This window comes from Lepidochelys kempii, chromosome 8 (assembly GCF_965140265.1).
Source record: "Lepidochelys kempii isolate rLepKem1 chromosome 8, rLepKem1.hap2, whole genome shotgun sequence".
Classification (NCBI taxonomy): Eukaryota; Metazoa; Chordata; order Testudines; family Cheloniidae; genus Lepidochelys; species Lepidochelys kempii.
The window spans coordinates 60,990,937-61,005,968 of record NC_133263.1 but is presented as its reverse complement, the minus strand read 5'-3'; positions in this window follow the sequence as shown (position 1 = coordinate 61,005,968).

Sequence of the window (15,032 nt, the reverse complement as noted above, 5' to 3'; positions counted from 1 at the left end):
GGGCAGAATTTGAAGTGAGCATAGTGATCCTCATGGTGAAGGAGAGACGGGTTGGTTATAATGAACACAAAGGAGAAACTTCACTGAGGTTACTAGACACCAACATGGTTTCTGACTTCCAGACTAATTAAATACAATTTGTGTTGCTGGGGATTAGCACACAAGCATAACAATAGCCACTGGAGTCTCTGAATGCTGACCCTTGCAACACGATAGAGCATTAATCTTTTGTAACATAATCTGTGTCAGGTGATTGGGGCTAGGTAATAAAGTTCAGTTTCTCTTGCGCGTGTTTGTGTGTGTTACGTTTATTACGGTTTTTACTTTCAAAAAGGGCAGTTTGGTATCTTATCCTTCTCTGATCCTGCAGCAAGTCTAACATTTTCTCTTATGTGCCAGTTTTATGGAAAACAGTAGAATCTGGAACTAAATGATTGGAGTATGAATGTGAGAGAACATGCCACCCTAAAAAGACTTTTTCATTCAAATTAATCAACATGGCTAATTTCTGTCTTTGGATATGTGTGTGGAAAGGGCAACTTTCTGAAGCCTTCATTCCTATTTATTATGTTTCCTTTTATATTTGTATGTTTTTCTCTGTGTACTCCTGAATGCGTATAAATAAAATATGCAGGAGGAGAAAGAGGTCAAAGCAATCAATAAAGAGAGTTATTAGTAACATGATACACATTATTTTATTACAGCTATATTTTCAGACAAAAGAAGTCCTTTTATAAGCAGTCCAAGAGAAGAATATAAATATCTAGCACAACTTCAATCATTCCTTTAAAAAAACAAACAAACAAACATGATCTAGAAATGTCCACGAAGCCTGAACATTAGGTATGATGGTGTGAAGGAAGCAACCATTGTAGATTTTAGAGAGGACTGTGTGTGTAAAGCAGAGGAACCTGATGTACATGGGGAATTAATGTAATATTTTCCAAATGTGGATATTCATCTTAGAGAATAAAATAGCGAAATGGATATAAAAGTCTGAGTGCTTGATCTTCAAAAGCGCTCAGTACCCATATCTGGGGCCAGATTTTCAGAGTCCACCGCCTATTTAGGCACCTTAATGAAGTACCCAGATTTACAACGGTACTCCAAACCCAGCAATCCCTATTGAGGTGGGTGCTGAGCTCTTTGGAAAATCTGTCCTTTACTCTGTTCTACTGCTTAGTCCATTAGTGGACCCGTGAGAGATTTTCAAAAACCGCTGTGCATTGGCCTAACTTTGCTCCCATTGATGTCAAAAGGCATTTTACCATTGATTTCAATGGAAACAGCATTAGGCCAATGCTGAGCACTTCTTAAAATTCCACCAATATGATCTGTAATAATGGTGTTACCCTCAGCGTGAATTTCCTTTATTTATTTTATGTTAGAATCCGTTTCCTAATAGTTTGTGGGGGGACGACCCCAAACATATTGATGGCTATTTTTTTCTGCTTTAATTAATCTTTTTTTTTTTTTTTAAATTGACAGACCTATCTTGAAGGGTTACCACATCCAAGAAGTGATTGCAACCAGAAAGCATCCATTTGTTTTTCAAATACTCAGTAGTTCCAGAATTTAGGCTAAAATGTAGTTTAAATTAGCAAAGCTAATGGAGTACTCCAGATTTGGGTCTTAAACATCGCTGCACAGAATGAACAGAGCTGTACTTAAACTCTAGGGTAAGAGCTAATTGAAAAGAAACACAAAGAGCAGAAAATGCTGAGTTTGAGCCAAGAGTTTATGCTGACTCCTCCATCAGAACACAGTACAGGTGATATTTATTCACTCTGAAAGGTAAAATATATATGGGAATATAAAAGGTCCCAGGATTAATGAGTTTGCCTAGTCCAAAAATGTTGTGCTTATCCTTGAAAATGAAGAGATAAATAGATCACGCCACAAGAACCTCTATTATGTTGTTTAATAACAACATACATACTTCGGGTTTTTTCCATTAAAGGGTTCAGCTATGTTAAGAAATTCAGTAAATACAAGGTGTTTCATAGTTGCCATTTTATCTCATTCTAAGAGGCAAAATGATTGTAGTTAGATCAAAGTCCAGTCCATGCGTTCTAAAAATTAAATTCAAACATTTTAAAGTGTACAGATAATATAATAGCTGACAATACTTCAAGGCAAGTTATAATGCTGCACAGATTTTCAATGCGCTTGCAGAAAGAAAAGTTATTTTACAGTGATGAGTGCAATATAAAAGCCTACATACACAAAGAGAGCATAGAATTTTGAAAAATCTTAGCACTAAAAGCATTAAAATCCTTGTATCAATCAGTGTAATTGCTTCTGTCATCCTCCAGTTTAAGTAGTATCATTTTACAAAATCAAACATTTCAGAGATTTCCTGATGTCAGTCTAGTCATTCTGCATTTGACGATACACCTTCTGTACGAAATGTAATGTTTTAAATAGCAAATTAGCTCAACTATTCATAGTAGCTTGCCTTGGTATCTTACATAAGGAATAAGCTTTCTTGTGACTACAATTTTTTTGTGGTACATTCACATTTCTTCAAGATGGATTATTAGAGAACTGGTTGAAAAATGTTTTTGTAGAAAATGTTGACTTTTTCTAGGGGAGAAAAGACCCTTTTCTGCTAAAATGTTTTTGATGAAAACTCAAAATGTTCTGGGGAAAGTAATCACCTTTTTGTGGGAAAAAATAGTTTGTTTAGTTGAAGTCAAATGCAATTTTCTTTTGAAAAATATTTTTGATGGAAATTTTTGTGATCAGTCTTAATTATTAGTGAAAGTTTATCACCTCCCCTATCTTAACCTGTTTAAGTAAAATGAATGATACATTGTATGACATTCTGGTCCCATTAAAGTCAATGGGAGTTTTGTCTTTGGCTTCGATGCAGCCAGAATTTCACCCATAGGATACAATTCTGCATCCAGTATGCACTCAGATCTTCCACTGAAAGAATGAAAGCTAAAGTGTGCAGAAATGCAGGATTGGGCTCCTTGTGGTTAAGAAATTATATGTGAAACGGGGGCTTTTGGAACTTTTCATAGCACGGACCATGCCTTAACAGAGAGCCCCACAGCCAATCTCACATCCCATTCAAGATTGTATGACACCCTATACTAACTACAGCAATTGCTTACGTGGAAAAACAACTCTTATAATCAGTGCTTGAAGTGGTCTGAAAAAAGTGGGAGGTCTTTCATAATCACAGTCCAAGTAAATGTTTATGCACTTGATACACACAGTGCAAAATTTCTTTTAATGCATTTATGTAATATATGTATTTTTAGCTCAAAAAGCTATTTATATTTATGCTGGGTTTTTTTTTAAATCAGGCAACAGGTCTCATGCAAATATTAAAATACATCCTGTGAGTTTGGGAGAAAGGGCTATGGGGAGTGCAGTGAGATTCTGTGAGGTTTGGAGGATCTCTATGGGGGTACAGGGTTAGAGGTACATTTGGGATTGGGATCTCTCTGGGAATGAGGGTCCAATGAAATTCAGTTAGGATTGGGGCTTCTAAGATTTGCATGGATCTCTCTGGGGCTAGGGGGTTGGGGTACAGTGAGATTCAATGGTGCGTGGGGGGTGTTTCTGTGGTTGACATTTGGTGCAGTGGTTTCTGTGCAGTGACATTTGGTGCAGTTGGGGGGTCTCTGGGGACAGCGGCCTGGGCGTGCAATGAGTTTCAATGGGCTGTTTGGTCTTTTGGGGGTGTTTGGGAGTGCAAGGACATTCAGTGTGGTGTCAGGTCTTTCTGGGCACTGTGGTTCAGTGAGATTCACTGGGGTTTGGAATCTCTAGTGTTAAGGGTCTGGGCGTAGGGTGAGATGCACTGCATTTTGTGGGATCTCTGGGATTTAGGCTTTCTACAGTTTAAAGGGTTTATCTGGAGATACAGGGCTGGGGGTTCAGGGAGATTCAGTGAGGATGGGGCTCTCTGGGGTTGATGGCTGTGAAGTGAGATTTGGTCAGGCTTGGGGCCTCTCTTGGGGTTAGGGGTAAAATGACAGTCATTGGAGATGGGAACTTTGTGGCTGGGTAAAGCGACAGTCAGTGATCTTGAGAGTCTCTTTGGGAATGAGGGTGCGGTGACATTGGGAATCCGGGGTTCTCTTTGAATCCTTGGGGCCTTTGCCGGGGGTGGTGCCTCTACCCTCCTACCCACCCAAGTGTTCCCCACCTCTGCTGCTGCTCCCCATTCTATCCCATTCCTCTGTGCTGGCATGGCAGCAAGCTTGTCCCTACATGGTGCTGGGCAGCTGGTGGAGCAGGGTCAATATCCCTTGCAGCTTACCCCATTCCCTCCACAGCTTCTAGGCTCCGTTGCACGTTCTCCTCCCACCCCCCTTCACTCCCTTCCTCCAGGGACACAGGCCACCTCTGGGTGCAACAGACGGGCAGACAAGGCAGTGAATAGGGAATGGCTGCCAATGGGCCCATGCCCTCTGGCAGAAGCTCTACTCTCCACAGCGATCGTCCTCAAGCTTCATAAATATCTTGTGGGAGTGTGGGGGGTCTGTGAGTGACACAGCCCCCCCCCCCGCACACACTAAGCACTGCTGTTAGTACAATTTGGTAATGGGAAATAAGGAAGACCCAGCACTTTGTGGCTAGCAAGTGCTCTTTGAGTTACAGTTTGAGAACCACTGTTCCAGAGTTGCTATTACAAAAATAGTTATAACAATGGTATAACTTAAAACAAGCAGAAAAGAAGCAATGTCATAGACCCATTTAAAAAGTGATATTTTCAGCTATCAAGTTTTACTTTTGTCTTGTTTGTTTTTAATAGACTTCATGTATTTTTAAATATTGAATTGTTGATCTTGATTACCTGTTACATTCAGATAATATCTACAAGTTCATAAAATGTGGAGCAAACAAAGTTATTTTGAGTATTTTAGTTTTTCTCTTGAATTCCAATTGTGTACATGTCTCTGTCATTCTGGATGGTTCCTATGGAGATGCCCTATGAATTAAAGAAAACGGTGTGCACATATATGGAATGATAGTTTGGTGTTATGAAGGTTTAATCAGCATTTGTTTGGGATGCTCGCATTACTCTTGAGTGGTGAAACCATTTATGAGTTAGGCAGGTCATCTGAAATTAGCTTCACAACTTTTATAGCATGCTATACCATCATATAATCTGAATATAGCATGTCTTTTACAGAATTTTTTTCTAGAAAACTAAGTTTTGTTATTACTATTTTTCATAACCCTCTGGAAAAGGTAGGCCAGTTTGGTAGCAAGATTGAGATTCTTGGCTTTGGAAAAGAAAATGGTAATATATTATCACCCTCTAAAAATTTGACCCATGTTGTTCCATGAATAAATCTGTGATTTTAATGTCCAGTATTTCAAAGCCTTCTAGGATTAAAAGCAAATCCTGTGTTCCCAACTAGGTGGTTGGAAATTTCTCCACTCCAGTGACATAAAGTTCCCATTTCTACCCCTCCCTGAATGGTTATAGGATAATGGAACTTAAGTTTGGTGGTGGACCATGGTTAAATGTTGCCCATAGTGCAGTTCAAACGAGTAATTTTAGGTGGAAATTCCATATTTGGGAGTAAATGTTTTCAGGTCTTTCTTTCCAACTATCAGGGCTAGACACTTTAATAAAAAAAATAAAAAGGTCAGATTTTCATGCAGTCTGTTGCTTCTGGACGCTGAGGTGTTGAGACAATAAAAACACCAAATCTGTTGAGATTCATGATCAGATTGCTGGAATTGACAACACTGTGCATAACCCTTGGTCCAATTGTTTGAAATGATTTAATAGAAAGTAGCTATTGCAGCCTCTTTATGATCCTGTGTTTCTAGAAGGGGATGAAGATACTGGTGTTGCTAAAAGCAGTAATCCGTGCATTAGCAAAAAAATTTTCCCTGGGGATTTTTTTCATTTTATAAACAATGTAGCTTGCTTGTTTCTAGCACTGTCATGCAAAATGTGGAAATTATTCACAGAACTAAATATAACTTGCATGCAAAGCTAAATGCAAACAGGCCTAGAGTGGGAGGAAAGATTCAGCATTATTCATTTTAAATGCAAATGACTAAACCTGAGCAATGTAAAGAAGTGTTTTTTTTCCCTCAGGTCAGAGAAATAGTATCCTGTTGACTAGGAGTCATAAGAAGTAATTAATTTTAAAAATGCAGGCAGGCAAATTATTATAATAATAATTTTATTTAATTGTTCTGAAAGACATTGGACTATACATGATGCACCTACAGCCTGATCTAGGGCTTGTATAAGTTAATGTCAGCTTTTCCAATGACTTCAGTAGGCATCGGATGAGGTCTACTAATGTATACAAAAAACAACTTACAATTTGGAGATTCCTGTAGAAGTGTGTTAGATAGAGCATATCGACAGACATGGAATATAACTGAGTCATAATGAACTATCCAATTTATTTGAGCATAAGCTTTCGTGAGCTACAGCTCACTTCATTGGATGCATACTGTGGAAAATACAGAAGATGTTTTTATACACACAGACCATGAAAAAATGGGTATTTATCACTACAAAAGGTTTTCTCTCCCCCCCACCCCACTCTCCTGCTGGTAATAGCTTATCTAAAGTGATCACTCTCCTTACAATGTGTATGATAATCAAATTGATCACTTTAGATAAGCTATTACCAACAGGAGAGTGGGTTGGGGTGTGGGGGGGGGGAGAAAATCTAGATTTGTGCTGGAAATGGCCCACCTTGATTATCATACACATTGTAAGGAGAGTGATCACTTTAGATAAGCTATTACCAGCAGGAGAGTGGGGTGAGGGGAGAGAAAACCTTTTGTAGTGATAAACACCCATTTTTTCATGGTCTGTGTGTATAAAAACATCTTCTGTATTTTCCACAGTATGCATCCGATGAAGTGAGCTGTAGCTCACGAAAGCTTATGCTCAAATAAATTGGTTAGTCTCTAAGGTGCCACAAGTACTCCTTTTCTTTTTGCGAATACAGACTAACACGGCTGCTACTCTGAAACCTGTCATAATGAACTATGTGTGCTGTCCTTATTGGGATTTACCTTACATGTTTACAGCTGATTATTTGGTTCCCTTGACGCCCATACCAGTATTGTTCGCATTAATTTGAGTTATTCTTAAATCTTTTGCAGACCTTTTCATTAGTTAGTTTCACTCAAAACATTTTCTCTAATCAAATAATCAAAGCATTAGCTTATGTAAGGATCATACTGACATGAACAGGGAAATACTAATTGAAAATCCACATTAATTAAAATGGCAACAAATATATTCAGCAGAGAATATAAGCCTCTGTATATATGGGTGGACAAGGAAGAAAATTCATTACATGATGCAGTTTATTAAACAAGTTTAAACCACTAGGTATCCAGAAATTCCAGTAGCTGTCTGCTTGGAATTAGAGAAGGAAAACATTCATTTGGTATTTTCAATCCCACCAATCTTGCTGTTAGTCTTATTTGGGCTGTAAGAGCTCCTTTGAGAGAGAGTTTGAGAAGCTGAAGTGGCTGCAAGCATCTGATTCCTGAGAGAATGTTTCCTGAATCAGTCACATTATTGAATTGAAGGTTTCAGGAAGTGCCACTGGTAGAAAATATCTAGGTCTGGGGGAAACAAAGAAGCAGGGTGCAGATCATTCAGTGTTCTGTGGTTTTTTGCTCTGATGTTGGCACATTTTGAAACAAGATTTTATGAGACTCTCCCAAAGCTCTCTGTGTGTATATGCAAATGTGATTTTTAACATCATGATGAGCATGGAGAAAAATGTCCTTATTTCTGCAATAGAAAATGGACATGGATTGGGGTGCAGTAGCTATTGCCATGTTTCCAAAATGCGGACTTTCCATTGGACTAGATGATGTACAAACGTGTAAGTAGATTTGATCCTTTCCCCAAAGAGTTTACAGTCAGGATTTCAAACCTTCACTGTCCTTGACAATGAGGATGTTTAATCTAAATAGTGGAACAGGGATACCATAGCTAAGTAGTCTTCTGCAACCTGCCTATATGACCTTCACAAATATGAATCTCTGTTTAGAGAATCTCTGTGAAGTAAGGAAGTAATCATCCCATTTTATAGATAGGGAAACAAGGCATAGAGAGATTAAGCAACTGTCCAAGGTCACATGAAGTCTGTGGCAAAGCCATGGATTAAACCCAAATCTCCTGATTTGCAGTCCAGGTCCTATCCCTTCCTCTACAGACTTTTGCTATGCCAACTTATTTATCATATCTTAATGAGCGAGGAACTTATTTGACTTGTTTGTGCTTTTTATGAATTTTGTTGATGAGTTGATGTTGTAAAAGTATAAAGCTGAAGTTTTATATCTTAAAGAATATCTGGGACTATAGATGCATTTCTTTCAGTTTTAGTTTATTCTTTCATTATGTGTCCCACTATATCCAGGGCAGAAATATATTCGACTTTGGCCAAATTATGCAGTCCTCAATTAAATAAAACTCCCTTTGATTTTGCCTCTTATCTGAAAACTGTCTGTATAAGTAGCAATCTACTGATTATTATTATAAATGATTTGCTTTGCAAATTGCACATAAAACAACATAAAAATGTTTTAGGAACATTTTTAAGTCAATGGGTGTTTTGCCTGAATAGGATGGTAGGACTATACTCCTAAAGTTTTATCTGTTGACAGCAAAATAAAGTCTGTAAATTAATGCAGATTTCATGCTTAGGCATTTTCAAACACTTTCGTCATAAATTAGGAGTAAGGTCTGATAATATTCTGCCAGACGTTCCGTTGCCTCTAGGAGTCCTATCTTTAATGATGCATACGTTATTTACATATGAGAATTTTCAGAACTTGGAAGTGCTTTAATATGTGTTAGATACTTGAGTTTAATTGCATATTATATAACCAGATATTGCTTTGAGTGTTTTTACAATGAATTAATTGTGAGACCCAGTTATTATTGGTTACACATGAATGTGTAATGATTCATTTATTTAAACATGCAGGTTTCCACCCCATATGATGGACTTGAAAAGGATTAATTTGTAAAATTGTTGCAAGGCCTGTTTAACACCGAATTCATAACACAGGCCATCAGTGGAATATATTTTTAATTAAGGGATTATAGACGAATTAGTAGTATTATACTACATGTGAGCTCAGTAATCACCATTCACATTTTAATCGTTCTATATTTCAGGTAAAACATTATGAATGTATCTGAATTCAGTTAGACCCATTACTGATTCTTTCTTGTGTAAATTTAGTAATTTAAAATGAAGGTCTAAGAATGATCTAATCCTTTGATGATACCTTATATTCATTGTATGTGTGTTGGTTGTGGATTTCCATTGAAAAAGTTCTCACTATATTGTAGCAATTATAATTCAATCACAAGCCTATTATGTACTAATTTTGTATTGTGCCACATTTTAACCCCCAGTCTTGTACATCCTTCTCTTGTCTTCTCTTTCTGTCTTGAAGCCCCTGACATCATACAGCAAAATCTCTCAATTTCCCACTCTTCCTGATAAGAATGGGGAGTTGATCCTGCAATCATATACTTAGATAAAACTCCTACTCAAGACAGTGGAAGTTCTACCTTCTGAGTAATGAGTTTCAGGATCAGAGCCAGAATAAAAAATCATGTAACTGTCCCCTGGATAAGCCCACTACAGTGTTGCCAGCACAGAGTGCCCAAGGCAAGCAACAGCTGGGTTCGTTGCCCGGTGTGCATCGTGCCAAAGACCACAACGGGGTGGAGAAGCAGAGAGATTTATTTGGAGCTCCAAATAGGGTGCAGGGAGACTGAGCTGTCTCAAATCCTGCAGCAGTGCAGCAGATTCCAGTATACATTTTATACCTTTGCCTATTTCACTACACAAGCTTATGCAACCAATTACCTGTTGTCTCATACAATACCGTAGCCAATCAACTAAAGCAGCCAGTTGTGTTTTTCCTCAGTAGCATTGCCCGAGCCTTGCCTTATTTGGTCCTATTTGTTATTGGTTTTTGCTAAACATTTCTGCCTTATCTGTCTGTTTCCCAGGCCGAAGCTGGCCTTGGCTGGCGAGCCGTGTGCAAACCTGTCTGTTTGTATGCTAGCTTCCTCAGAGTTATGCAGGATCACAGATGTTTCAAGGACCAAAGGGGCCTTGGTTTATCCGGGCCTAGAGCAGGAGGGCTTCCTCGACACTCGTGGTCTTCTACCCTCCCGAGTTACCTAGTGTAGTGCCCAGTGTCCCCAACAACAACAAATAGCAGCTTTGATGTTTCAGTGCAGTTATGCTGATTGCTGGCTCCCAATGGCTGCTATCAGGGCAAATCCTTGGTATAGAGAATGCCTTGGAGACTGCTCCACATCAGTGTTGAGCTATAGGGGGAAGCTACAGTTTCTTTTAGGAGTATCATTGCAGAAGGAGCACTAGGTATGGGACTTCAAAGAGAAACCACCACTTCCTCCTTGAACCCCAACATCAGTGGCCAAGTAGCTTTTCAGTTAAACTTCACTGTGAAAGAAGGGGGGATAAGGCAAAGGAGGAGAATAGATGGGGGCAATAGGGTAGAGGGAAGAACAGCAGGGAAGTCAGTTTTAAATTGTACCTTCTCCCCCAACCCAGGCTACTCTTTCTGAAAAGGGTCAGCTCCAGGCTACTTCAGTGTCTCTTCCTATTGTTAAAACTAAATGGGATCCCTAATTTAGTTTTATAAATAGAAAATGGCTCTATGGGCCACAGACTTGTTGATGGTGCACCAGAGGAGATGGTGGTTGGCAGGGGAAAGAAGTAGGAATTGAAATAGTTTATGTAACCTCAAATAAAATAAACAAGCATTGAAAATCATGTAAGACTAAATATGTTCAAAACAAATGGTATTTAAAACTTTACCCTTGTCTCGTCAACTATGAACTGTTTTTCATAGTGGAAAAACACTTTGTATATCTCTTCAACACCCCCAGAAAAAAATGAGTTAGTTATACAATAATAGTAATAAATTGCATCAGTGTATATCTGTAGTCACCTGAGGATTGTACCAACAGCCTATGTATATCCCTGTGTGGCTTAATGTATTTTCAGATATTGTGGATGAAAACATTATGGGACTAACCCAGCTGATCTAAACAACATAAATAGCCCTGTTGATGACAGTTGCATTACTTGTCTGAAGAAGGCCAACAGGATTTGTCTCTGTGTCTTGAATATTTCAAACTACAAAGAGGAAAATATGGATTAGCTGATGACCAAGCAAACCTGAGCAAACATGTACCCAAATTCTGGCTAACTGTCTACCTCTTCTTTTTGAAGCTGCTTGTTGTTACCCAAACAAACCCTGCTCCACCAACTTTTGAAGTTAATGGGGGCTACTCAGATATTTAAGGTTAAGCAGATGCCTAGGTGCCTCGTTAAATAATGACCTAAAGGTACATAGCAGGAGGAGCAGGCATTTTTGACAATTTCCTAAATCTGTCTGTGCTCTGCTTCCTCCCCAGATCTGAAGAAGAACTCTGTGTAGTTCTAAAGCTTGTACTTTCCACCAACAGAAGTTGGTCCAATACATGTTGTCTCACCTACCTTATCTCTGTGCTCCTATGAACATGTATTGTCCACATTCTCCATTACATCCAAGCTGTGCTAGGATGTAGTGGGCCGTGGTTGCTGTTAGGAACCAGCTCTGACTCTCTGCTCCCTGGTTGTTTGGCCCCAATGGATGTTAGGTCCCTTGTTGTTCTGCTCCAACTTTCACCACCCCTGATCAGGCCATAATGGGTTTTATGTTGGTATGGGATCAAGTGTAATGAAGCTTTCCCTTCTATGTCCTTGCCTCTACTGTGCATTACCTCCAAACTTGCCCTCACACGCTTCCTCCTACCCTTTTCACTGAGAGAATGAAAATTATACACTGGAGAATCCAGCCCATATATGCTCAATGGTAAAAATCCATATTTAAATTGTTACATTTTAAAAGCCCATTTTTGTGATGAAATAGAACTATACTTTTTTCCATGTCTGCATTCTCCGCATTATCACAAGAATTAGTGAAAATTGTCAGGGTGACTTTTGAGTGCATGATTATAGGTGCACGGTGCACATGACATGTTTGGAAAGGAGAAGAGAAATTAATAATTAATAGAAACTGCACACACAATTATTTCCTTTCCCCCCCCCAAACAATTAATTAAGTAGTGAGATCTTTCAGTGAAAAATTAAAATGAAATAAATACAGAGAACATTAGACAAGCATATAATGAAACTTTCATTTGTTCTTAATATAAGCTTGTTAGAAAGCAGCTATTTATTAAATATTATGCGTAACTCATTATCATTTACAATATATATTATCCACCATTTATAAACTTCTTTTCTAAATGTACAAAACAATAAAAAGATGAGAGAAAAGAGTTCATAAAGGATTTGGTGATATTAATTCAACAACATCAAAACATTCTTATATGTAACGTATATAAATGATTGAAATTGCCTCTTTTTTAAAATGTGAAAACTACAAGCACGTTTAATTAAACAATCATTACCAGAAGAAAAAATGGGAATAGCAAGAGGACTGTTCCTGGTAGGCAGATGCAGATTATTTTAATCTAGATACAGTGCAGGACATTAAATATACAGGTGCTAAAACAACAGACTTGCTAAACTATCAGTGAACATGTTTGCTGTGAGTGCATTCAATCTCATTTTTACCTCTTGCAAAAAGACCCCCAGGAAATAAAATCCATTACAGTACATACTTCCGCACAAAATTCATGCAACCTTCTCTATGTTCTGTTTAAGCACTTTTTCACCATCTGCTCTGCTTGGAAACATTCAGGTATGTTTGCTCATATATTATTCTAGTATTGATGTGTAGTTTGTCAAATCTGTACTATAAACAGCAATAATGTGTGACAGAAATCCCAGCTGGATTGATGATGCCCAAGTAATAATCATTACAGAACAGTTAATTGTAGTTTTTTATACCAGACAGAATGCAGAGAATATTCTGATTCAAACATAATTTTGTAGTGCACTTATCTCATGTACTTTCAAGGTTGACCATTAAGTTATTTGGTATATGTTATGCCATATCACAGACCTTCTGTGCACTTAATGTTTATCTTTGGGGCTGAGGTAATGATTTCTTGTGGAATCACTAGCTTCTGCTGTCTGCATTTCTATGGGTTCTCGCAGTGTGATGGTGGTAGACAAATTCTCCTAATGGCGGTAGGAAGCTCTGTAATTCAAAAGCTGTGATGCTTTTTGACTGTTTCGTTTTTGTGGGAAGGGAACATAAGAGCTGAAATAACTACCCAACATTCAACTGGTATGTCCCTATTTTAATAATAATCTCATTGGTATAACAGTGTCCGGTGTGTACTCTGACTCTAAAACTCAGGACTCTAAAACAATCCTGACCATTGTTTTATTGGGTTAACAGAGTTAATGCTAATTTAGGAATACATCATAGAAGGTGTCCTTGTAGCAGAACTGATGACCTCAGTATGAAAGGAGCAGGGATGTGGGCCACATAAAGGGTGCGCACCATTCGGGTGTGTGGATTAGACATAGATAGACTGTAGCAGGGGAAAACCTTGTGAGTCCTTTGCTACACAAATATTTCACCCCCCTCCACCAAGGATAGGGGTCGTGTAGAGGATCATGAAGCCTAGTCGAGTGCAGAATGGTTCTGCATCCTCTCTGCAGCTTTTCTGCTACTTAAGCACCTGCCAGCTTGCAGTCTCACTACTTGGGATAGGCTCAGGGTTCAGCCTTTATAACATTGCTGTTATAATTGTAATGTCACTGCCTTCCCTTCCTCCAGTAGCACGTGACCTCATTTTAGCATTGAAGATCATGTGGGTGAATGTGTGGATGCATTCAGTAAGAGGGAGCTGATAGGAGAATTGTTGCCAGTAATGATAATATCAGAGTATGCTACTGAAAGGCAAACAATCATGTATCCTGTTCTGGAAATAATTTGGATAACCTATCACAAGGATTCACATTGTTTTACATATACACTTTAGTGACATTCTGTATTTTGAAACACATATAATGATTTTTGTTTAAACATGTTGCATGACTATTTTTGACTTTACAAAATGAGTGGCACAAAGCAGACTTAACAGGACTGAGGATCTGGATCACTAATTATAGATAAGGTCCTGAGAAAATTGCTGATTTTTATTTTTAAATTCATGGCAGCCTTATCGGTAAATGTTTGTATTTCACAGGGTTTGCAGGGCTGCTGAGTCCCCCTCCCTCCAAACTGCTTCAATTTTCCCAACAGCAGGAAGGCCACAGCTGCCCTTGGGCAGTCTGGTCCCATCCTGGGGGGGGGATGGGGAAGTGGTGGCCAGTCCTGTCCCAGGAGGGAAGGAAGGAGGGTGGGCTGGGGTTTGAGACACTAATGGCCAGGATGACAAACACCACCTGAATGAGCAGCGAGAGGCAACTCAGTGTGCAGATGAACCATGTGGCTCTGACTGGTCTGACCTGGGACAGGAATTTGGGTCTGACACACTCCATGCTTAGCTCCAGCCCAAGCCACCATTGCTGCTTCCCGTCCAGCTGGTGGGAAGAGAGAACCGATGATGACAGCCTGGTGATTCGGAAACCTGGCTTGCCCTGCCTCACAGCAGCCCCCACAGGCCCACCAGCTATCAAGGAGTTGAGACCAGTATCCATACACCAGTAGGGCAGGGCCCCCTCACACACCTGCTCCTGTTTCAAACAGTAGCAAGTCTGGCTACTATGCTGGTTACAGCACGGGGGTGGATCCTGGTCTCAGCTCCTTGCCAGCCAGCGCTCTGGTGTCTGCCCCAGGCCTGTGCGGGCTGCTGTGGGGTGGGCTAGGGTTCCTAGTCACTGCATTGTCAGCACCACCCCCTTCTTCCTGCCAGCTGGACTGAAAGCAGCAGTGGGGGCCTGGACTGGAGCTGAGCATGGAGCACATCAGGATAGGATTGTCTGTGCACACCCCACTCCCGGGATACATCTGGCCTATCCCCTGCCCATCTTCCTTCTGGAACTACTCTGCTAACTACCCCATGAGCCCCTGTGGCCTCATCAGGGAGGTGGAAGCAGGGATGG